Source organism: Podarcis erhardii, assembly GCF_964252035.2.
Source record: "Podarcis erhardii genome assembly, chromosome: 11".
In the NCBI taxonomy this organism is placed as follows: Eukaryota; Metazoa; Chordata; class Lepidosauria; order Squamata; family Lacertidae; genus Podarcis; species Podarcis erhardii.
In genome coordinates, this window is record NC_138501.1 from 45,678,409 (window position 1) to 45,702,791 (window position 24,383).

Sequence of the window (24,383 nt, forward strand, 5' to 3'; positions counted from 1 at the left end):
CAGAGACTTGAAATAGATTCTCCATGCATGCCTCTCCATGAAAAAAAGGGAGATAAAGTACTTTTCTGTATATAAAACTAAACAACCATGAGATGCACATGCTAGGTTCTGGGTGTTTTTTTTTACTTTTCATGTGGTGGGCTATGTTCATACAGATGATTATTTGGTCATAGGAGTCTCTCTTTTACAGATTGCAATGTGGTGCCAATGTGCCCTACTTTACAGAGGCTACACCTCTGTTTGAAGGGTCATCCAGTCAACATCTGGTTTCAAAATGAAGAAACACAAGGAGGAAGAGCTGGAGGGGCCTTGAAGATGACCATCAACAGCAGATCTTGGCAGGCACACGCAGGACAACTGGGACTCGGCTACATTAGTCAAAAAACAATGTTTTGAATGCATTATAAACATTCAGCACCAGATGGTGCTGGAGAGCAAAAAAAATATTTCCGATATTCCATAGTGTTTTCTTTTCTTTTGTTATAACGATTTAATTTCTGACTTATTTATACTGTTTTTCCTCCTGTGTGTAGATCCACCCTGGTTAGCCTTCCCCGCTATGAGGAGACAGACTGCCTTTCTGTTTAAGTTTATAGTGTCTGTTTCTAAATGTGAGACTAATGAAAGAACCAAACAGCACTTCAGACAAGTTTGTTCTGGATCCTGCTAGAATGCAGTCAGTCATTAAAACCATGTGTATTTCAGTGATAACAAAACAGTAATTTTAATGTTGAATAGCAAAATATTTGCATCAGTTGCTGTGATAAAAACGATGCTGTTTCCACCACCTTGGATGGATAATAACATCAGGGAAAGTGGAGGGTCAGTCAGGATTACAAGTTAAATTGGGAGTCAAGTGACGCCTACCAGTGACTGCACAAAATCTTGTCACAATTCTGCTGTTCCTTCAATGTCAATTAATAGCAGGTGTCAATGAATACTTTGCAAACATACCCAGTTTTATCAGTAGGAAGTTGATTAGTTCATAAATAAATATAAGCTTTGGCACACACGTAATTTATTTGCTCATTATAAAACTCGGGTTTGTGTATATGTGCTGCCTAAGATTTTGTTGCGTGATACAATCTCAGCTGTGCTCTGTGCAGGATGATACAAAGTGCCCTTATGGCTGAACAGACTGCGTATTTCAATTCTGGAAATGGTTATTTTAAATGTGGGTTTAGTAGCCAGGGTTGTAAAGAAAATTGTAGGCAGATAATGCTTATATGAAAATGCAAATGTTCAAAAATAGCTTTAAAATGCACACCATAAGCCACAGAGCAAACTTATAAAACACTCTTGAAGCACTATCATTTCCAGAGAGTAGCAACAATCCTATAAAAACCTAACGTAAATGCAATCCTATAAAACAGGATTAAATGAATGGTTTTATCTAGTAGTTCAGATCCACCAGAGTCAATGAAAGCCCTAGTTCTGCAAGGGGTGGAACACCAAGACTTCCCTGTGAAAGCAGTGAACTGCAGATTCTTGAGATGTCAAAATAAACAATTTATTTCAAGTCCAAGCAGTCAAATAAACTACTTCAATTCTCCTATGGGAATATCCACAAAGCACAACTGCTTACATAACTGACCATTTTCACCTTAGTAAGAATGGATACTGTACAGCACAGAGTTGTTTCCATATAAATTTGGGCTCCTTTATGTTACTTGGGTTGCTATTTTAACTCAGAAGGTTTCTCAGCCCACTTTTGGTTGTGCAATGCTTGTGTTAGTTGCTCGTATGTCAGATTACATGATACCAACCATATACAGTGGTACCTCGGGTTACATACGCTTCAGGTTACAGACTCCACTAACCCAGAAATAGTGCACCTGAGCAGCTATCGCACACCTGGGATGGCACCCTCCGAGCCCCGAGCCCCTCGGGAGCGTGCTCCGCTGCTGACCCTGGCTCAATGTTCAGAGCTGATAACATCACCAGTGATGGGCCTGGAATGAAGATCTTAGCGGCTAAAGCAGGGGTCAGCAAACTTTTTAAGCAGAGGGCCAGACCACTGTCCCTCAGACCTTAGAGGGGGCGGGCTATATTTTGAAATATATATATGAATGAATTCCTATGCCCCACAAATAACCTAGAGATGCATTTTAAATAAAAAGGACACATTCTACTCATGTAAAGACATGCTGGTTCCCGGACTGTCCACAGGCCGGATTTAGAAGGCGATTGGGCTGGATGTGGCCCTGGGCCTTAGTTTACCTACCCATGGGCTAAAGCCATTCACACAATTGCTCAGTAAACTGTGGCTCAAATTAAGCTCTGCCTGAATCAGGAGTCTGCTGCACACTGGACACAGAGCTGCACATTTGCATTCATACAGATACAGCGGTCATCAAACATGACTTACAGACCGGACTGAGGCCAATTTCCTTTGGGAGGGTGCAGTATTTTCTGCGCTGTCTCCGCTTTTCTTAATCAATACTATTTTAGCTGTTGCTTTGGCTCTCGCAGAATCAATGGCAAAGCTGCAAGCTATGCCGTAGCATCATAAAGTTCTTAGGAGATAACAGAAAAGAATACTAATTACCCTACTCCAGACAGAGGGGCAGGGTAACCACCTTAAAAACCCATTATTTGGAGTTGTGATATATCACACCTCTTGATTTCCTAATAGGCCTTTTAGAACGCAATGCATGCGTTTGATAAGAAGTGCATTTCCCCCCTAGGAAATTTCACACTAAGGCAGAAGCATTCCATGAGGCAAAGGGAGGCAGCCGATTTTAAAAGCTTTCAAAGGTGGCAGAGTGGGAGACAAGCAAATCTGACTCTATCAGGCACAATGAATGGATAATAGAGTGGCTGCCAGTTCTGTTTTCTAGAAAGCACTCCTCTATTCGAAGGTGACCATTAAAATAAAATTTTTTTGGAAGGACTATCTGATTTAAGTCTGGTTTCAAGATAAATAAAGGGGAGGAGCAGCAGCCTCAACATTGCACTTCAATAGAAGCATTGGGACAGCAGACTGAGCAGGAAGATTTGTGGTAATTCTACTTAAATGATAGCAATTACTTCTAAATTTAAACGGCTCAGGACCGCAATACCTCAAGGACTGCCTCTTCCCATATGAACCTACCCGGGCCCTAGGATCATCTTCTGAGGACCTCCTTCGTGTGCCTCCTCCTCGAGAGGTCTGGAGGGTGGCAACACGAGAACGGGGCCTTTTCTACAGGGGCTCCCCATCTGTGGAATGCTCTCCCCAGAGAAGTTGGCCTGGCACCTTCATTATACACCTTTAGGTGCCAGGCAAAAATTTTTCTTTTTAAGCAGGCCTTTGGCTGATCCGATTTACATCCTACACCCTTTAAAAATGTTTTTAAATGTTTTTTTTTGGGGGGGGGCTATTGGGCTGTTGTTTTATTTTTATTAGGTATTTTGTGGTTTTATATCTTGATTTTATTCTGTGAACCGCCCTGAGACCCCCGTGTATAGGGCTGTATATAAATAATAATAATAATAATAATAATAATAATAATAATAATAATTTTCATTTGTACATCTAAGTTGGCATATGAACACTGGGGCAGATTTGTCTAACTGGTTCTGCTTGCACAAGCCTGTACAAGGATTTTCTCTAGCACAATGGACCTTTCCCCCCCTCTTCTTCCCCCATGCTCCACAAATTGGTCCAAGGGGGTGTTAGAAGAACCCCCAGAGCAGCACATGGGGAGATGGATGAGATGAGATGTTCCTTGAAGCAAGCAGAAATGCTTCCATTGATGGAGCGATCTCCCTGCCACTATGTTGAATTCCTCCTATTTTAAACAGATTCCATACCCACCAAGTGTTCAAAAAGAAAAAGAAAAAAGAGGGGACGTCCTGTTTTTTCACACAAGTTCATGGTGGCCATTTGGGATGCTGTGATTTCTTGCTCTCACCCCTCCCCAAGCACTTTTTTCCCTCCCGGGGGCACATCCCGGAAAACGTGCATCTTGGTTTTTGAACGGAAAAGGTTGGACAGTATGTCCTCTTCTTTTTGGTGCTGTGAATCCACTTTCTTGGCAATGCACAACTGGTCGCCCTAATAGAGACTTCCCCTGTTCCAAAGCTTAGTGAAATAAATCATAACAAAGCAGCTTTCTTGGCCCAGCTCCCATGCATTGCAAAGAGGATCCTACAAGAAACCTTATTCGCGATTGTCTCTCACATTAATAAGTTGGGGGAGAGAACATTAGGAATTCCTTTTAAATCTCAGACCCCAAAATGCTTCAGATCAACTTGGCCAAAAATTAATATTTATTCTCATGAGGTTTGCATCCAGAGTGTCATCTGACAGTCTTTCTATCTATCTTTGGCTATTTCTCTTCTGTGATTAGAAAATCACTGGAAAATCAAAGGGCTTTTAAAGTCCACAATAGCCAACCAGATTCCTACAAGATGCCCGAAGCAGGACATGGACACCATAGCTGTGCCTCTTGCTGTCTCCTACCACACCCTAAACAGCTGGCATTTAATAGCATGCTGCATGTGATACTAGTAGCAATACAAAGCAGCCTTCCATGAATACATCTTCCATGAATTTCTCTAATCCCCATCTATAGCCAGACCACTTGGGGGGCATCAAGACATCTTGTGCAAGCAAACCCCACAGTTTAGCTATGTGATGAAGTACAGTGGTACCTCAGAAGTCGAACGGAATCCGTTCCAGAAGTCTGTTTGACTTCTGAAACATTTGGAAACCAAGGCATGGCTTCCGATTGGATGCAGGAAGCTCCTGCAGCCTATCAGAAGACACAGAAGCCCTGTTGGACATTTGGGTTCCAAAGAACATTCACATATTGGAACAATCACTTCCGGGTTTGCGGCGTTCGGGAGCCAAAACGTTTGAGTCACAAGGCGTTCAGGATCCGAGGTATGACTGTACAATTCACCTGCTCTTGAATCTCTCACTATTCAATATCGTTGGAGCGCCCATGTTCTCCGTGATGTACATCATGTGACACCCTTCTCTCATGTCTCTTCCTAGGTGACTTTTTCTAAAGTCAGTCACAGCCCCGAATACTGTAATTATTTAAATAACTGGGGACTTTGTTCAATCAATTTATCCACTTTAAGACTTTTCAGTTTCCATTTTGGATGCAGTAGAACTAGTTCTATATAGAGAACAGCTGAGACTCATATGAGTCTACCTTCTTGAATCAGTCCATCTAGTCTGGTATTTCATACTCGGACTGCAGGAACGCTTTTGAGGTCTCAGGTTCTTTTCCCAGCTCCACTAACTCGACCTTTTTGTGGAAGGTGATGGAGACCGGACCTGGGACCTTTTACACGCAAGACAAAGACTGACAAAACCAGGCTCCAAAGCTACATCAAAAAGATTAATATGAAAACCTGTTGAAGGGTGGGAGGGAAGTCCATGCTCGATAGAGTGTTGAGAAAATAAGTGTACATAAGAATGTAGAAAGGGACACGGGTGGCACTGTGGGTTAAACCACAGAGCCTAGGTCTTGCCGATCAGAAGGTCGGCGGTTCGAATCCCCATGATGGGGTGAGCTCCCATTGTTCGGTCCCAGCTCCTGCCAACCTAGCAGTTTGAAAGCATGTCAAAGTGCAAGTAGATAAATAGGTACCGCTCTGGTGTGAAGGTAAACAGTGTTTCCGTGCGCTGCTCTGGTTCGCCAGAAGCGGTTTAGTCATGCTGGCCACATGACCCGGAAGCTGTACGCTGGCTCCCTCGGCCAGTAAAGCGAGATGAGCGCTGCAACCCCAGAGTCGGCCACGACTGGACCTAATGGTCAGGGGTCCCTTTACCTTTCCTTTAAGACTGTAGAACATTAGTGTATTTATTTTGTTTTGTTTTTGTTGAAGAAAATTCAATAAAAAGTATTTTTTTAAAAAAACCACAAAGCTACATCAAAAAAAATTCCACCATGTTAGTGGGCAGCAGCACGAGGGGGGAGGGGCGTTTTTGCCAAATATTCTAGGATGGGTGCAATCAAAATACACCCATATTTCAAGAAGACCATGAAGAAGAACATTCTCAGGGGGGGGGAATGGTAAGAAAAATATCATTTTGCCTAAGAAATTACGGCCCAGCTTTAAATACATCCACCATATTACCAAGCTATTTTTTCCTTTCCTAGCTGAGAAGACAAAAATCAATGGGTACTCCCCCACGTCCCGCAACCACACACTTTATTATTTTAAGCAGCAAGGTGTTCTGTGTCTAGCATAACTGGAAAGTAATTGGTTTCACCAGGAACCTAAGCATCCTGAGGAGAAAGGAAGAAAGTGTGACGTCCTGACACACTGCCAGGAGTGAGCTCTTTCAGCTTCTTCCAAGGGGAAGATACATTCTAGTAGGTACCTGTTACAGCAGCTGTGAATCTGCTACAGACAACAGCTGCTGAGTGTCAGAAGAAGAAGCACGATATGCAAAATTCATATTCTTTGCTCAAGCTGTGGAAAGCTGGTGTGTGTGAGTTCGGGGGGGGGGAGGATGCACATCACATAGCAGAGAATATGATGCATATCTCTGCTTGACGCACCTTCAATCACCTGTATCTCTCTAAATGAGCCACTTTATGGAATTATATGTGCTGTCTCTCTCTTGTGTGTTTGCATATGAGAGAGAAATCCTTTTGCTCATCCTTCACACCAAACTGTGGCCCTTTTGGAATCATTGGATTCCATCTCCCATCAGCCTCATCCAGAATAATAATAATAATAATAATAATAATAATAATAATAATAATAATAATAATTATTATTTATACCCCGCCCAGAGTGGTTGGGGAAACCAACAGAATATTAAAAACATAATAAAACATCAAACGTTAAAAACTTCCCTAAACAGGGCTGCCTTCAGATGTCTTCTAAAAGTCAGTTAATTGTTTATTTCCTTGATATCTGATAGGAGGGCATTCCACGAGGAGGAAGCCACTACCGAGAAGGCCCTCTGCGCCTGGTTCCCTGTAGCTTCACTTTTCGCAGGGAGGGAACCACCAGAAGGGCCTTGGCGCTGGACCTCAGTGTTTGGGCAGGACAATGGGGGTGGAGACGCTCCTTCAGGTCTACTGGTTTGAGCCATTTAGGGCTTTAAAGGTCAGCACCAACACTTTTAATTGTGCTCGGAAACGTACTGGGAGCCAATGTAGGTCTTTCAGGACCAGTGTTATATGATCTTGGCAGCCACTCCCAGTCATCAGGCTAGCTGCCACATTCTGGATTTGTTCTAGTTTCTGGGTCACCTTCAAAGGTAGCCCCACATAGAGTGCATTGTAGTCATCCAGACTACAGCATGGCCAGTGGTCAGGGAAGATGAGAGTTGTGGTACAGAAGCAGGGTTCTGCTTGTGTCTACTTATTGTGATCTCAACCCCACTGCTCACTTAACCAAAATGGCACTGGCCACACAAAAGACAGAGGTATCAGCAGATTCAGTGATACCCCAAAGTTTGAAGAAGTGTGTGTGCATTGCACAAACATATATGTGTGCTGTCCTTTAATTATGAATTTAGCTGGTCTATATACCACTCAACGTTTGAAGGAGGGGACTCTAAGCAGTATGTAAGTATATGAAAATATAGGAAATAAAAATCAGAGAATCATTACCAAAAAAAAAAAAAGACCAAAACCACTAGTCATCAGTTAAAAACAACACAAGCAGCAAATCAATAAAAAACTCATTGGGGTTTAGAAAAGCAAGGAACCCCAATGGACAATAATGCCAAAAGAGCCCAAAGAGGACAGAACATATTCAAGCACCACAAAATGCAGACTGACAGTTGGATAGAATGAGACGAGGGATGGAATTGAGCATCAACACGGAGTGACTGGCTCCCGCCCTCCCCAGCTCAAGTTGGGCTCAGGGCGGCTAACATCAAATATATAACATTGGTATAAAATCAAACAATAATTAAATTACCTCCTAAAAACAGGTCAGAATCAAATTAAAGTCTAATTAGATGGCTTCCCACAGGGTTAGGGTTGGGAGCAGGAAGTGCTCATTGGCCCAACTGTTTACGCTGCTATTATATGGGCCTGTGAGAATGCTAGGAGGCCTCTTTCATACTAGTTCTTATACAAAAAGAAAAGGGGAGTCAGGCTGAGCCCTGACCAAAAGCCAGGCAGAACAGCTCTGTCTTGCAGGCCCTGTGGAAAGATGTAAAATCCCACAGGGCCCTGATCTCTTGTGAGCGAGCATTCCACCAGGCCGGGTATTTTGTTGCTGAACCCACGTATATGTGTGTGTGTGTGTGTGTGTGTGTATGTATGCAGGAGTGCCAACTCGGCCCCATGACCATGGTTGTCATGCAGCATGCATGGCCCTGGCACCAAATTTTGTGGGTGCCCATCCCCTTCATGGAGAATTTTGTGGGTGCTCAGGCACCCAAGGCCCCAGGGAGTTGGCACCTATGTTTATATGTGTGTACGTGTATTGTTGTTGTTTAAGCACTGTCTATGGCATGAAAGTACATTCCATCACATGCAAAAAAAAATGTCCTCAGTCTTTCAGCTGCACATGATTTCTCATGTACATGACTAATTTGCAGAAGGGGGCAGGGATCAAGCATGTTAATGTAAAAAAATGTAAAAAGCAAAGGATCACAAACTACAACAAAAGCAACCTGTAGATGTGCCACTTCCAAAATGATTTGCAGAAATTCTCTTCAAGTACAGTGGTACCTCAGGTTACATACGCTTCAGGTTACAGACTCCGCTAACCCAGAAATAGTACCTCGGGTTACAGAAGTTTGCTTCAGGATGAGAACAGGAATCAGGCTCCAGCGGCGCGGCGGCAGCAGGAGGCCCCATTAGCTAAAGTGGTGCTTCAGGTTAAGAAGAGTTTCAGGTTAAGAACGGACCTCTGGAACGAATTAAGTACTTAGCCCGAGGTACCACTGTACAGTCATACCTTGGAAGTCAAACAGGATCCATTCTGGAAGTCTGTTCAACTTCCAAAACATTCGGAACCCACATTGGACGTTCTGGTTCCAAAGAAAGTTCACAAACCGGAACACTCACTTCCAAGTTTGCGGCATTCGGGAGCCAAAACGTTCGACTCGCAAGGCATTTGACTTCCGAGGTACGACTGTAATTGGAAGGTGGGAAGGGAGGACCACTAGGCAGAGCCTACTGATGGAAGATATCTATGCCTCCACCCTAAAACCCAACATATACGCTGCAAATTAATTTGCTAACCGTGCCTGAGACCACTTGCAGTTGCCTAGGATACAAGCATTTTCAACTTCCAAAACTATGTTGCTGCTTTTGCAAAACATTCTCTGAGCACTCTCCTCTCTCAATCAACAAAAAGAAAATAATTATATTTGGCTGTCACTTTTAAAACATTAAACCCTTCCAGGCAGCATCAGATTCAAAGCGCAAATTCTAATTTCCATTTTGCAATGTTTATCTTCCACAATTATTTTCATAAATAGCTTATATGTTAAATAACACTTAGTACTGTCAAATTATTCGAGCATTAAAAAAGAATACACTGGGAAGAGAACTCAACACGCCAATCCATACATCTATGTCACATGACTAAAGAGAGAAAGGGGGAGGGGCTAAGGGTTGGTTCCCATCTACACGTTCTGTCCTTAAACTCTCATTTGATGGTTCAAAGATGAATGCATGAATTGGCTCTCTTGAATAAATTTGTTTTGGAGCTGATGTGAAGCAATATTGAAACTCCTTGGGGTTCCTTCCAACTCTATGAAATATCTACCTCTAGCATCAACACATGGGAACTCACCACCACTTGATTCCGTACGCCACCTTCTGAGGACCATTATTCCCTCAGAACTGTGCCCGTTAGCACATTAGCTGTCAACGCAGCTCTGTCTACCAAGTATTATTAGGTCTGATGGGATAGAATCATAGAATCATTGCGTTGGAAGGGATCTCGAGGATCATCTAGTCCAACCCCCCTGCGATGAGGAATATGCTACTGTGTCATATGGGGATTGAACCTGCAACCGTGCCGTTGTCAGCAATACACACTCTAACCAACTGAGCTATGTCTCAGTCAACAACCTAGCTACTGCATTCTGTAGCAGCTGCAGTTTCTGAACTAAATAATTTTTATTAACCGGCCAATCAAATCAAATTAAATCACATCACATAAATTCCGAATTACAAAGCCGAATTTTAAATTTTGTTGGGGGGACCCATATTTCAAGATCCGAAGGGGGATTCTGATCATCTTCTTGCTACTGCGTTAATGTCCAAATCAATCCAAATCAGTCCAAACAGAGTTCATAATTCTATCCAGTCTTGTCTTGCTGTTTCCACATCACATCTTATTCATATATTTTCTCTTTTTTCTTTATAATCTCTTCTGATAGTCTCCTTAAGCCGATAAACACCAATAATAATCCTGTGTGAATTTTTCCGTTCTTCCATTCGTCAAATCGGGATGGTTTCCATATATCATCACCTTCATAGATAACATCACTCTTTCCATCATGCAAAACTGTCGCTCTTAAGTCCCTCTGAGGAGTTTCACCCACAATGTATAAACAGCTCTATTTCTCTCTTTCTCCTCCCAGACTCAACACCTCCGACAGAACTTCCCAATATGGCGACGGCATTTTTAACTGCGTCATTCCAAAGCTCTTATACATTCCACGCTCTTCTTAAAACATGCTTTGGTTCGAAAGTTTATCTCCACACAGCCTTAAATCCACAGCTTAAGTCCTTAAAACGACATTTCTGACTTGTGAGGGGAGGGGATTCTTGTTTAATCACATAAGAAAAGAAAGGAAAGTTTTTCCCCCTCCCCCATCAGTCATTTGCCATACCATATCTTGGCGTATCTTCTCATGTTTTATTCTTGTCTTGTTTTATCAGAGATCTCTTCTGTTAGCAGTCTTTACTCCCCCTCCTTCCTTGAAATATGTGCATTCCTTCATCCAAATTGTTTCTTTTGAAGTTCTTGCAGCTAGTGACGCGGATCAGGGACGGCGTCCAGGAGCGCCGGAATCCCACAGGAGGGCTTTGTGCCTAGTGCCCCCATCCCCACAAATTTGGGGGTGGTATAGGGCACAGCAGGCAAGGGCAGTCCCCCCCTCCACCCTGGGGGGGGGGTAGGGAGGCTAATTACTCCCATCATAGCCTCCAAATTACCTCGTGTGGGTTGGAGAGATGTTATGTCAGCCATCTTCCGGTGCGCCCCCTAGTGGCCCCCCTGCAGTTTCTGAACTAAGCCCAATGGGAGCCCCACAAAGAGCTTGTTTAAAGAATCTGATCTTGAGGCTTACCAATGCCAGGACCACAGTGGCCAAGTTATCTTGGTCCAGGAATGACTGTAGCTGTCTTACCAACCAAAACTGGGAAAAGGCACTCCTCGCCACTGAGGCCACCTGCGGCTCAAGAGACGCAGAGGTCGTCCCAGTTCTTTAGCTGACTCAGCCTCAAGTTTAAGCGGTCCAGTTTACAGCTTCCAAAAGGCTATCAGTATGCAGTCTAATTAACCTCCGGGAGGGCTGAGCAGACACAGATACAAAACAACAGCTTCCTGGCAAGAGAGTAATCCTATCACTGTCTAATGCCTGTCAGATCGGCCATGTAATGGGCCTGGCATTTGCCAGCAGCAGACATGACTGCCACAGTAAATCCGTCTGCTACGCACTCCCTATTAGCATGCAAATAAACCCATTAAAATGCACGTGTCCATTTAACAACCCATCAAGACAATCCTGGTCTGGAGCAGCGGTTTTTAGTCTTCCATCATACGAAGGGCAGGGGGCATTATGAGAAAGGGTTCAGGGAAGATCGTATTTCTCCAAGGCTGCCTCTCTGAGATGCCAAAGTTCATTTCTAAGAGCACCTTGTGGCTTTCGACCATTTTGAGGGCCACAAGCAACTGTCAATACCTCAGTCCTGTTTTCAATTACAGCCAGGAGAGTGATGCTTTCTAAACTGATGTATAATTAGCGGCTATCATTTTAATTACGGATTGCACCCGTTGCGATTACTTAATGATAGCTACACTAGGGTCTTGTGATTAAGGGTTTATCTAACGAGGGGCAAAACAATGCCAAGGCAATTAACCTATACAAATTCAGATGAGGAGCAAATCTCTAAAATATTTCTTTCTTTCTTTTTTTTAAAGAGGATTTCCATTTTAAACAAGGTGGATACGCTATTCCTTTAATCCAGAAGTACTGATATGAAGGGGACAGCAATCACCATAATGCCACTAATCACTTGCCTCTCTATGGGGTGGGAAAGTCATTTGAAATAAGCCAATTGTCCATCAGGACAAAAGGCCTATCGAGAGAAGCTCCCAGCAGATCACCCTGACTTCTAATCGGTTTTATTAAATAGTTGTGCTTTGACAGAGGGAATGGTTTTGTGCTCTTTCGCTTTCCCATTTCACTTTTCTGCCGCAATAGCAACTTTCTAGCAACTTTCTGGTATGTGCATGAAGAAGTTCAGTGAACTGTGCAAGCTGCATAATTCTCTTCAGCATTGTAGCTGGGAACAGCATTCACTGAAGATTTTCTGCTGGCATTCTGACCATTTACTCTTCATACCTAAGTGTACTACATGCCCCAGAGGAGTACTTGATTTGCATACACAAAAAACCAAACATGTTTTAGTGTTGTGGCTCAGGGGAACCTCAGGCTTGGGGACAAAACTCCCAAAGACATGCTCTGAGCTTGTCATCATCATCATAATCATCATCTTACTTACTTACTGATTGATTGATTGATTGATTAGGCTATTTCCTCACATTGCAATAATGCCATTTGCCTTTTGCGATGGAAACACACATGATAAAATGACTGGTTTTTGAGCGGCAGGACTACAGCATAATAGAAAGTGTCACATCCATTATTCTGTCTACTTTTGGTAACCTCTAGGTTTGGAAACTTCAGCTACTGCAGAATTCAGAGGCTAGGCTGCTCCCTGGGGCAAGTCAGTCTGAGCACATAACATCAACCCTGGCCCAACTGCACTGGCTGCCAGTTAGTTTCCAGACCCAATGCAAAGTGCTGGTTTTGACTTATGAACCCTTCATTGGCTCAGGAGTTCAATATCACATGGACCATCTTTCCCCCTAAGGGAGTCACTCCAACCCCATAGCTTTCTGCCAGAGCCCTAAACTGGGTTACTCTCAACTTTGGCTAGTTGCACTGTATCATACGTGTAACCCAGGGTTTGAAGTTGGCTTGATTCCACTATCCATAGTTAAAAGACTAACCAGAGTCCAGGTTCAGACATCACAGCAAGTTATGGTTATTTAAAACGGCAGTGCAAACCACTGAACTCTTCCACCCAGCCTTACCAGAGATGGAGGGGAGGCAAGTGGGCCAGGGAAGATGCTGGGTTCTTTCTCACAAACATGACTGGTCACCATGCTTGAGCATCTTCTGAGAGCTCACATTCCAGGAACAAGCATCCCCTGGACCAGTTCTTCCTAACATCATTGCAACTTGCATGTTCATCTGCCTCTCACTATGGCCCAGAAAACAGTGATGAAGTGAGAAGGAGGCACTTACCAGATAGAAAATCTTATTGGCTCTCTACCTGGCAAGTAAGCAGGTGGTACAACAGATAATGGTGGTGAAGAGATGGCCTCACTGAAGGAAGCATGGAGGGAGTCTTGTCAAAGGGCCCTCTAAAACTGGCACTGCTCATAACAAGCCATGGTTTACTGTTACAAGACCAATGTCTCTTTTGGCTGCCAGAAATTCTACATTCTCTTTCAGAGATGTGATCTTCTGCTTGTATCAAAAAAGCATCACCATCACATTTTAAATACTGCCTGTACACTTCACCCTGCCCAAGGCTGTTCCCACATATACAATTTGATTGAACTCTATTTGTTCCTTTTCCTTGAGCTCCCTTCTCTCTCAAATCTATAAAATATTGTATCCTTAAAGGAGACCCCCCCCCCGCTCCTTGGCACCACATACCGTCCCTGACTGCAGTCGACCATGAAAACACAAAATCTTTACTAATGATTTTCCTTTTGATCTCTCTATTTCCCTCTTTAGTTTTGTTAAATTCTAGGGGGCCAGAAGGTTTCTGTAATTATCAGGAGATTCAGCGATTGGGCTTAGAGGCGAAATGAATATGACTGGAAGTCACCAGAGAGTGTAGCACATTGCATTGATTTTTACAGGATTAATGGCCAGGGTCATTCAGGCATAGGTCTTAAAATTTTGCACCCTGTGGCATCTGTTTAATTAAGTTACTTTTTATTCCACGACACATGCACTAACATTAAGCAGAGTGCTTGAAAATCAAGAACTTTGCCATGAAACAGCTCTTCCCCTTGTTATTCATTTTTAAAAGCTCTCTTTCAAAGTGACACCCCCCCATCCATTGAAATGGAGATTATTTCCCAATTACAAAGCAATTATATTGTGAAGGAGCCAAACATTTGAAAATGATATTTAGACCTGCACCTTTGGTATTCAGCAGGTATGTTAATAGGATTAGTAATAGTAGTATTCATCACATAAAAAAATAGGGGGAGCCACAAGAAGGTCTGGTCTAAAATATGGTTGTGCCCTTTACTGGGATGCTCCATTCCATTTTTATAAAGACATAAGAGACTGATGGATCAGGCTGGAGAGAAGCCATCAAGCAGGACTTGAGTGCAACAACAATCTCACATGGTTCCCACCAATTGATATTCAGAAGTCTACTGCTTCTGACAGTAGACATAAGCATAGCCATCCAGCTTAACAGCCATTAATAAACTAATCCACTATGGAGACACAGGCACTCAGATGGTGTGTCCACAGTAGTGGGCAACTTAGGAATGGCCACTGGGAGGAACATAGAGAGAAGAAACACCATGGTACATCTTCATCAGCACAACTGGACGCCTTATCTGCCCCACCTGCAACAAAACATGCTTCTCCTATATCAGTCTCTGCAGCCACAGCAGACACCGTAACTCTCAAATGGTTTGACTTTACCCGCAAAGGCGCACTCTTCCATTGGCGGATGCCAACAATTGTTTAAAGCTATCCAACTTGATGGCCACCACTCTCTCCCTTAGACTGTCCATTCCCCCCACCCAAAAAGCAACAACCCAACCCTCAGTTAGCATTCTGTGGTTACTGCATGTGCTCATGTGTCATTAGGCTGTGTTTCCCCTTCCCCTTTTAGGGTGCTCTCCTAGCAATCTGTTATAGATCTGCAAACCTGAGGCTGTCCTCAAGCTGGTCTTCATACTAAGTCATGTAATTGGTTCATCTAGACCAGTATTGTTGAAACTGACTGGCAACAACTCTCCAGGGTTTCACATGGGGATGTTGGGCACTGGCTGGATGATGAGGAGTGGTGGGAGGCACCAGCTAGGATACCCCCAAGGAATATCTCAGAGGAGAATGGAGCTGTTTTGCCTCTGTAAGGTTCCAGCATAGAGAACAAGCCTGCTTTGGGTGGGCAGGACTGGTCCAGAGCCTAAGTGTATTTAACTGCTAGTCCAATGCACCAAGTGTAGTTCTGTGGCTTACCACATGAATCACCTCCGCATGGATCCACAAGGTTCCCAGTTTGAGCTCTACACCTCCTGACACACATTTGGTGCCCCAGCACCATTGGAAGTATTGCCTCTGCAGCAGTGGTGTAGCGTGGGTTGCCAGTGCCTGGGGCTACGCTGAGGGGGTGGCTGGAAGGGAGGGGAATGGATGGAGTATGCATACACATTCAGCTGCCTTACGGCGCCTGTGTCACCCAGGAAATCTTGGCCGCAGAGATAAGAATAGAAGTGTTGTTCCCTTGTTTGGAGAGGCCACTTCCGGGTACAGATGGAGAAGCTGTTTTCAACAGAGCCCTGTGTGACGTTAACATATGAGAGTGATGGAGGTGAAATAGTTAAACAGATTACCCAATCAGGACCCAGGGGGGTGGAGTCAGAGGGACTATAAAACCAGCTCTGGGAGGGGCAAAGGGAGGAGTTCATTGGGAGTTGGGTGGTTGGTTGGAGTGGGAGTGAATTGGGATAGAGTTTGTGGGTAGGGTGAGTTAGTGTAGCGAAATAAGCTGAGTCAGGAATAGTTTTGGGCTAGGAAGACAAGTAAATATCTGAGAGGTGGTTTAGTGAGTGAGAGCAAGTAGCGGAAGTTATAAGTCTGGATAGGCAACTCATGATTGTAACTGACCGATACCGTTTATGAAACCACATGCTTGTTAAAGAAACAAAAGTTTATGTTCCAATTTAACCCTGACTGGACTCAGTATTGTACCCGGTAGGGCCTGGGTGGTGGCAGTGAGAACTAAAGTGGTGGCACAGGGATCAATAGACGGTGAAACGTCCGGGGACCCTGTGTGATTGCCACACCCTGTAACTGTATTGAGGCAGCACCAAATGTCAAACTTTTGCACCCTCTAACAGTTTTGTGTCTAGGGCAACTGCCCCTATTCCCCTGCCCCCAGTGGCTACACCACCGCTCTGCAGAAACAGCTTTGTGAGTGGCATGCGCAATTGAGCCAGGCCTGGCATTCAGCCTGAGCACTCTTGAGTTGATGCGTCCTCCCCTTATGTTCCGTCATAAACTATAAGATGGGCCAAGAATAGCCTATTAATAATTTATCTTCTTTGTGCCAAGTTAGGTCAACAAGCACACACACAGAAGCTTCCTTAGTGTTTGAGATTTCCTTCGCACAGAAACTCGCCCAGGTGCATTTTAGAGGGACTGGAGCTGCCATTTGGCATTGGAGGTTAAGCTGAAATATTTATCTCTGTGTCTGTTCTGCTGATTTTTCAATTGGCTATTGTGGATATGTTTCCATGCATTATTATCAGCCTTTGGGTAAAATAAAACCCTCAGTAAATCAAAGAAATGGGGATCGGGAGGAGAAGAAACCACATCATTCCTGTAAGCTGCTTCTCACGGCACACCATTCCAAACTTTGGCTTAACCTGCAGGCTCCCAGAGAGGCACTCACAGCCACTTTGCTCGACCCGGGTCCTTTTGTCTGCTGTATCATACTCAACTCAGCCACATTTTAGCATTGCATGACATCTGAACAAGAACTCTAGATTAACTTCTCTCCTCACCAGTTAAAGCCCAGGGTCAGCGATGAGCTTAACCACAAGTAGCGATGAGGGAGACATTTGATCCAGTTTGCATTTAAAGGCAAACCTACATACGGTAATTCACAAGGGACATGGGTGGCGCTGTGGGTTAAACCACAGAGCCTAGGACTTGCCGATCAGAAGGTTGGCAGTTCAAATCCCTGTGACGGGGTGAGCTCCCGTTGTTCGGTCCCTGCTCCTGCCAACCTAGCAGTTCGAAAGCATGTCAAAATGCAAGTAGATAATAGGTACCACTCCGGTGGGAAGGTAAATGGCATTTCTATGTGCTGCTCTGGTTCACCAGAAGCGGCTTAGTCAGGCTGGCCACATGACCCGGAAGCTGTATGCCGGCTCCCTCGGCCAATAAAGCGAGATGAGTGCCACAACCCCAGAGTTGGTCACGACTGGACCTAATGGTGAGGGGTCCCTTTACCTTTACCTTATATAATTCACAATTTCCAAAACATGTGATAACTACGATTTTATGGCATCATTTTCTCCACCTGCATTGCATTTAGAATTAGGGACACCTATGATACATGCAAATCTGGGGTTCCAAATAACCTGATCTTGGGTGCTTCCAGGCTGATGATTATTCTATATTATTATTATTATTGCGACAAAATGTTTCACCCACCCTTCGCCCTAAGTTCCCAGGGCAGATTACGACAATTAGAATACAATTTTAAAAGCAGATTTTAATGACTTAAAATTAAGAGAAATAAAGTGGGTCCTAGCATTATCCACTCATTGTTCTTTCATTTTGTGATACAGAATTATCCACATTTCAGTAGATACATTTTCCTGCCTTCCTTCATGCCAATGCTAACTCGCAAAGAGTGGAAACTCCACATCAGAAATCCTAGTGTGGAAGCACCCTTTATTTCTGGAGTGTTGCCAAAGTCTTAGCAACCTATATGAGGAAGGACCATAGCTCGGTGATAGAGAATCTGCTTTGCATTTTCATTCTTCAAATCATCTCTCTGGTGGCCAGCACTCTGCAGCCTTCCTGGATGCCTGTACAGTGGTACCTTGGGTTACAGACGCTTCAGGTTACAGACTCCGCTAACACAGAAATAGTACCTCAGGTTAAGAACTTTGCTTCAGGATGAGAACAGAAATTGCGCATCGGCAGTGCGACAGCAGTGGGAGGCCCCATTAGCTAAAGTGGTGCCTCAGGTTAAGAACGGACCTCCAGAACGAATTACGTTCTTAACCCGAGGTACCACTGTACATCAGTTAAAGTCCAGTGGAGGACATCTTCCCATGAAAGGAATGACCAGAGCATGCAGAAGGTTCCAAGTCCAACCCCTGGCAACTCAAGGTAGGGCTGAGAGAGATCAGGGTCTGAAGCCATGGAGAACTGTTGGCGGTCCGTGTAGACTATACTGAGCTAGATGGACCAATGGGCTGACTTGGTGTAAGACACCTTCCCGTGTCTTCCATTAAAAAAATAACCTGGCTCTCTTAAAACCTCTGTGCATCCCCAGCGAGTGCCGGATTCCTTAAAGGCTACTGATGCACACTGAACGTTGATTAAATCACAGCATGAAAAGGAATCTTGCATCTTGCTATTAAGCATAGGAAAAAAGCTTAATAGCAGCATGGGGCCAGCCATCACGGGAATAGCACGGGAGGGAAGATTTAAGCAGCTGGGGAAAGGTTGCCCAGCAGGGAAAGGAAGGCTGGGGGAGAAAGAGGGTGAAGTACCTTTGATCCTACCCACTGCCATAGTTGGCCCAGTCCCTTGCAACAAACTACCTGTCCTTTCCATTTTGTCACAACTGACATTCAGTGTTCTCAGTTACACTAACATTTGTGGGGCGAAACCCTATATTACTGGGTCTGCTACAGTTTTGCATAATTGTTAGCAATAAATCTTTCATGTTTGGCCCATTTATAATTCCCTTTTTCTAAATGGGAGTTTGCATGATCTTAGATATGTTCTCATACAGACCGGAAGACACATTCACATTCCCTGATGCAACTTCTGAGACTTCAGATTTGTACCTACCTTTTTCTTCAAGGACCTCATTTAATCCCCCACAGTGACCCTGTGGCATGGGTTAGGCGGAGACGCAGTGAATCTCCCAAGGTCATACCCAGTGAGCTTAATAGCCAAGTGGAGATTCGAACCCTGCTCTCCCAGGTCCTTGCCTGACACTCTAACCATTACACCACACTGGCTGTCTTGCATATGACTTGATCCATTTCTCAGCCATGTGATCCATTGGGGGAACAGCAGTGCTTAACAGCTCAACAGGGCTACCAGCCTGCCTCGCCGGGGCAAGACAGTTTGAGCATATTACACCAATCCTGGTCCGATTGCACTGACTGCCAATTAGTTTCTCGGCCCAATTCAAAGTGCTGGTTTTGACATATAAAGCCTTAAGTGGCTCAGGACTGCAATACCTCAAGGACCACTTCTCCCCATATGAACATACCTGGACCCTGAGATCATCATCTAAGGCTCTTCTTTATGTGCCTTTTCCTCGAGAGGTCTGGAGGGTGGCGCCACAACAATGGGCCTTTTCAGCAGCGGCTCCCTGTTTTTGGAATTATTTTATTTTATTATTTATATGTCGTCCATCTGACTGGATTACCCCAGCTACTCAGGGCAACTTCCAACAACAGAGTAAGAATGCTTTCCCCAGGGAGGTTTGGCTGGCCTTTGACTGATTGGAAGGGGGGATTTTTGGGTTAGTTTCAGCCCCTGGACTGACTCCACGCCCTCCAACATTTCTCTGATGAAATTAGGTACGTCCTATTCCATAACAAGCAATGACAAACCTAGACAGCATCTTAAAAAGCAGAGACATCACCTTGCCAACAAAGGTCCGTATAGTTAAAGCTATGGTTTTTCCAGTGGTGATGTATGGAAGTGAGAGCTGGACCATAAAGAAGGCTGATCGCCGAAGAATTGATGCTTTTGAATTATGGTGCTGGAGGAGACTCTTGAGAGTCCCATGGACTGGAAGAAGATCAAACCGATCCATTCTTAAGGAAATCAGTCCTGAGTGCTCACTGGAAGGACAGATCCTGAGGCTGAGGCTCCAGTACTTTGGCCAAATCATGAGAAGAGAAGATTCCTTGTAAAAGACCCTGATGTTGGGAAAGATTGAGGGCACAAGGAGAAGGGGATGACAGAGGGCGAGATGGTTGGACAGTGTTCTCGAAGCTACGAACATGAGTTTGACCAAGCTGCGGGTGGCAGTGGAAGACAGGAATGCCTGGCATGCTCTGGTCCATGGTGTCACGAAGAGTCGGACACGACTAAACGACTAAACAACAACAATAACAACTTTACTATTTATACCCTACCCATCTGACTGGGTTGCCCCAGCCACCCTGGGCGGCTTCCAACATATATAAAAACACAATTAAACATTTTTTTAAAAAAAACACTTCCCTATACAGGGCTGCCTTCAGTTGGCTTGGGGGTCAGATAACTCCATACCCTCCAATGAAAATAAGGACACCATAAGGAAAAGCAGGGCACTCTGGGATCAAATCAGAAACTAGGACAGCTTCTGTAAATCTGGGACTGTCCCTGGAAAATAGGGACACTTAGAGGGTCTGTGACTCTGCCCACCCAGGTTAGTCACTGGCTCCTCCTGGACAAAAAGGAGCATAGAAGTCTTCCTGTTCCTACTTGGGCAAGAAGGGCTTCTTGCATTCTGGTGTGTTCCTTGTCTGTCCTCTTATTCTAGTCAGATACTTGACCCTCCATGCTAGTTTGCTGTGTGGAACAAAGGCAGCTGAACAGAGACTGTCTTCATTGGCTTTGGCCCACTGGCTTGGTGACCCATTGGATATGGCCCTACATTTTATTTCTGGACACCCCAGATGGATGATCAGGGACTATATAGCTGTAATGAATAATGGAAAACAAATCCTTTATTGTAGAGAAACTCATTAATTCTCTCAGTCTGAGAGCTACAGTCCTGAAATTGAAGTTGATGTCAGAGCTTTCAACAGATGGTAAATTTAATGCTGGTTGTAACTGGATTTGAGATTGGACTGTAAGTGAGTTACTAATAGAATGTTTTGTCCCCCAACAGTAATGTTATTTAATGGATAACATTACACTGCTCTTTTCCTCCCAGTGCTTCTATATTAAAAATAATCTGAGTGGCAGTTATAATTTAGATATGCAAAAATATTTCCATTTCATTTCTAGATTCTTCCAGGAGTAAAGCATTAGTGTTGCAGAAAGAGGAAATTATATGTTTGAAAGCAGTCTAGGAATTTGTGCTACTTGAGAAAATCCAAGGAAAAGCAAGAAGGCATGAATGAATGAGTCTACAATTGTAACATTTGGGGCACCAATTAGGTCAGCAGTGAATTATACTGCAATAGAATGTTCTCTGAATTAAAATATGGTTTCTTCATTTGTGTTGATATTAATACTTCAACACCATAAGGCTCATTCCATCAAATGTATTTTTTTTTAGTTAGAATGATTTCTTATCACAAGACTCACATTTTTAACATCAAACATTGGTTAAAATATGAATGTCTTTATGGAGCAATTCAAACCTGGGTCAGGGAGCAGTGGGGCAGAACAGAACAGTCTGGGTAGAAGGTTTGTATGTTTGAATAGTCTTTTGAACATCATTTCTAGACTGGCATAATCTTGAGCTGAAAAACTGTCCTTTATTTCCTCTTGGCAAAGAGAATCATTCCAACTTTTGCAGCATTCTGATTGGTTCTCTCTAGTTACTCCTGAATAATTCCCCCACGCATTAGAAATCGAGCCTATTTTAATTTATTACTTAAACCAAGTTCCTAGATCTTTGTTCGTCTTCTTTTAATCACACTCCCAAATTATTAAACGTTCTTATCTAAACTGAGTCATAAACATTGCTCAAACTAAGAAGAGATATCACCTTTATCCCAAATGGAACGAAACAAGAGGTTGCTATCCAACTATCTCTTACTCAGAGTAGACCTACTTGAAAAAATAGACATAAGTCTTAATTGGATTTGCCCCAAGGTCTCATATCCACTATAGATCTACTCCATCCTTTTCCAGCTTAATTTCCAGAAGAGGTTTCCACCTCCATACAAGGAAAGGTATACTCTAATGCAGTGCTTTTTTCCTAAAAAAATGTTTAGGGGTACTCTCATTTTGACTCAAGAAAAAAAATCACCATTTTATAGTTCAAACTGGGAAAAATTAATACAGTAAATGGACAAAAGTACAAAGATTCGCAATATGTTTAGGGGTATGTGCACCCCTGCGTACCCCCTGAAAAAAGCACTGCTCTAGTGTAGCAAATACAGCATGTATAGTGCAAGCTTTATGTTAAAAATCAGGCAGCAGAACTCTCTCTTCCAGAAAAAAGAAGAAAATCTTACATTTCCTAAGCTACAGCTTTGAGATTTCCACAGCATAGCAGCAAAGCCTTACAGTATAGCGTTGCGTAAAATGCAGAATAATAAAACCATAATGGAGCAAATGCAAGTGATACACTTCAGATTTGAATTTAAAGAACCCCAAAATTGAATCTGAATCTACCACAGCTTAACTTCTAGCTATGCATGAATGAAAAGTATCAGATCAGGCCAAATACCTATCTAGTCCAGCATCTACTTTTCACGGTGACCAACGAGATGCCTCGAGGAAGCCCCACCTGAGTATAACTGCACTCTGCCCATTGGCAATTCCCAGTGGGAGCTATTTCCATAGTTTAAGTAATATCTTTTCTTTGACCTGAATCTTCTGACAGCTTCATTGGATGGTCTTAGATTCTAGTATTATGAGAGAGGGATAATGTTTTCCACACAATGTCTAAGTTTATAAACCACTATTATGTCCCCTCTTATTTGCCTTTTATTTAAACAGAACCCTCAAATGTTGCAACGTTTCCTCATAAGTAATTTTCTTATGAGGAAGTTACTCCTGACTTTATCCCCTTGATAATTTGTGTTGGCCTTTTTCGGGGGGGGGGGGAGTTATCTGTCTTGTTTCTTGACTGGCTAAGGTCAACCTGAGAAACAAATCATAATATCTGAGTTTATTTTGAAAGTGAGGGGGGTAGCCAACAGATGTAGTATTTTTCTGGAGGAAAAATCACCAGTCCCAGTCTTTCAGGTATCCATGTTTCGTTCCTCTGGGTTATATCCAACTAAGTTATACTCAGAGTAGACCCAATGAAATTAATGAACCTAAGTGAGTCATGTCTATTAACATTAATGGGTTGTATCCAAAGTAGTGCTAATGGAAAACTCCATCAGTGCAAATGTTTCTTCTTCCACAATGGAATGTTCTACCACAATTGAGACACCTGTAAATCAGTTCTGGGGTTTTGGAGCGGATTTTAGGATAGCACAGGGTGCATACAAAGGAAGCAAGAGGGGAGATCCTATTGGGCAGGCTTTCATTTGCCCTTTAGGTCCAAAGGTGTGAGAAGGAGGAGGGTGGAGTCTGCAGATGAGGAAAGGAAATTCTGTGTGAGAGTATGAGTAGGAAAAACAGATCCAGAAGCTCTAGAGTGAGGGAATTCACATGCTACCTTTCAGAAACAACCATCACTGCCCTTCAGATCTTTGCCAATTGGCTTCTGAGAATCAATGTTTCCTCTTCATCCTGGAGAAGAGTGACTAGTGGGGTGCCACAGGGTTCTGTCTTGGGCCCGGTCTTATTCAACATCTTTATCAACGACTTGGATGATGGACTCAAGGGCATCCTGATCAAATTTGCAGATGACACCAAACTGGGAGGGGTGGCTAACACCCCAAAGGACATGATCACACTTCAAAACGACCTTGACAGATTAGAGAACTGGGCCCAAACAAACAAGATGAACTATAACAGGGAGAAAGTATTGCACTTGGGCAAAAAAAATGAGAGGCACAAATACAAGATGGGTGACACCTGGCTTGAGAGCAGTACATGTGAAAAGGATCTAGGAGTCTTGGTTGACCACAAACTTGACATGAGCCAATAGTGTGACGTGGCAGCTAAAAAAGCCAATGCAATTCTGAGCTGCATCAATAGGAGTATAGCATCTAGATCAAGGGAAGTAATAGTGCCACTGTATTCTGCTCTGGTCAGTCCTCACCTGGAGTACTGTGTCCAGTTCTGGGCACCACAGTTCAAGAAGGACACTGACAAACTGGAACGTGTCCAGAGGAGGGCAACCAAAATGGTCAAAGGCCTGGAAACGATGCCTTATGAGGAACGGCTTAGGGAGCTGGGCATGTTTAGCCTGGAGAAGAGGAGGTTAAGGGGTGATATGATAGCCATGTTCAAATATATAAAAGGATGTCACATAGAGGAGGGAGAAAGGTTGTTTTCTGCTGCTCCAGAGAAGCGGACACGGAGCAATGGATCCAAACTACAAAAAAGAAGATTCCACCTAAACATT

The 24,383-nt window shown here is 43.6% G+C and overlaps 1 protein-coding gene across 3 annotated transcripts in view; it reads right to left on the reverse strand.

The window, feature by feature from the left end:
• Positions 1–24,383, reverse strand: part of DCC (DCC netrin 1 receptor) — a 944,701-nt gene that overhangs the window by 152,620 nt on the left and 767,698 nt on the right. The gene's annotated exons all lie outside the window — the stretch shown is intronic.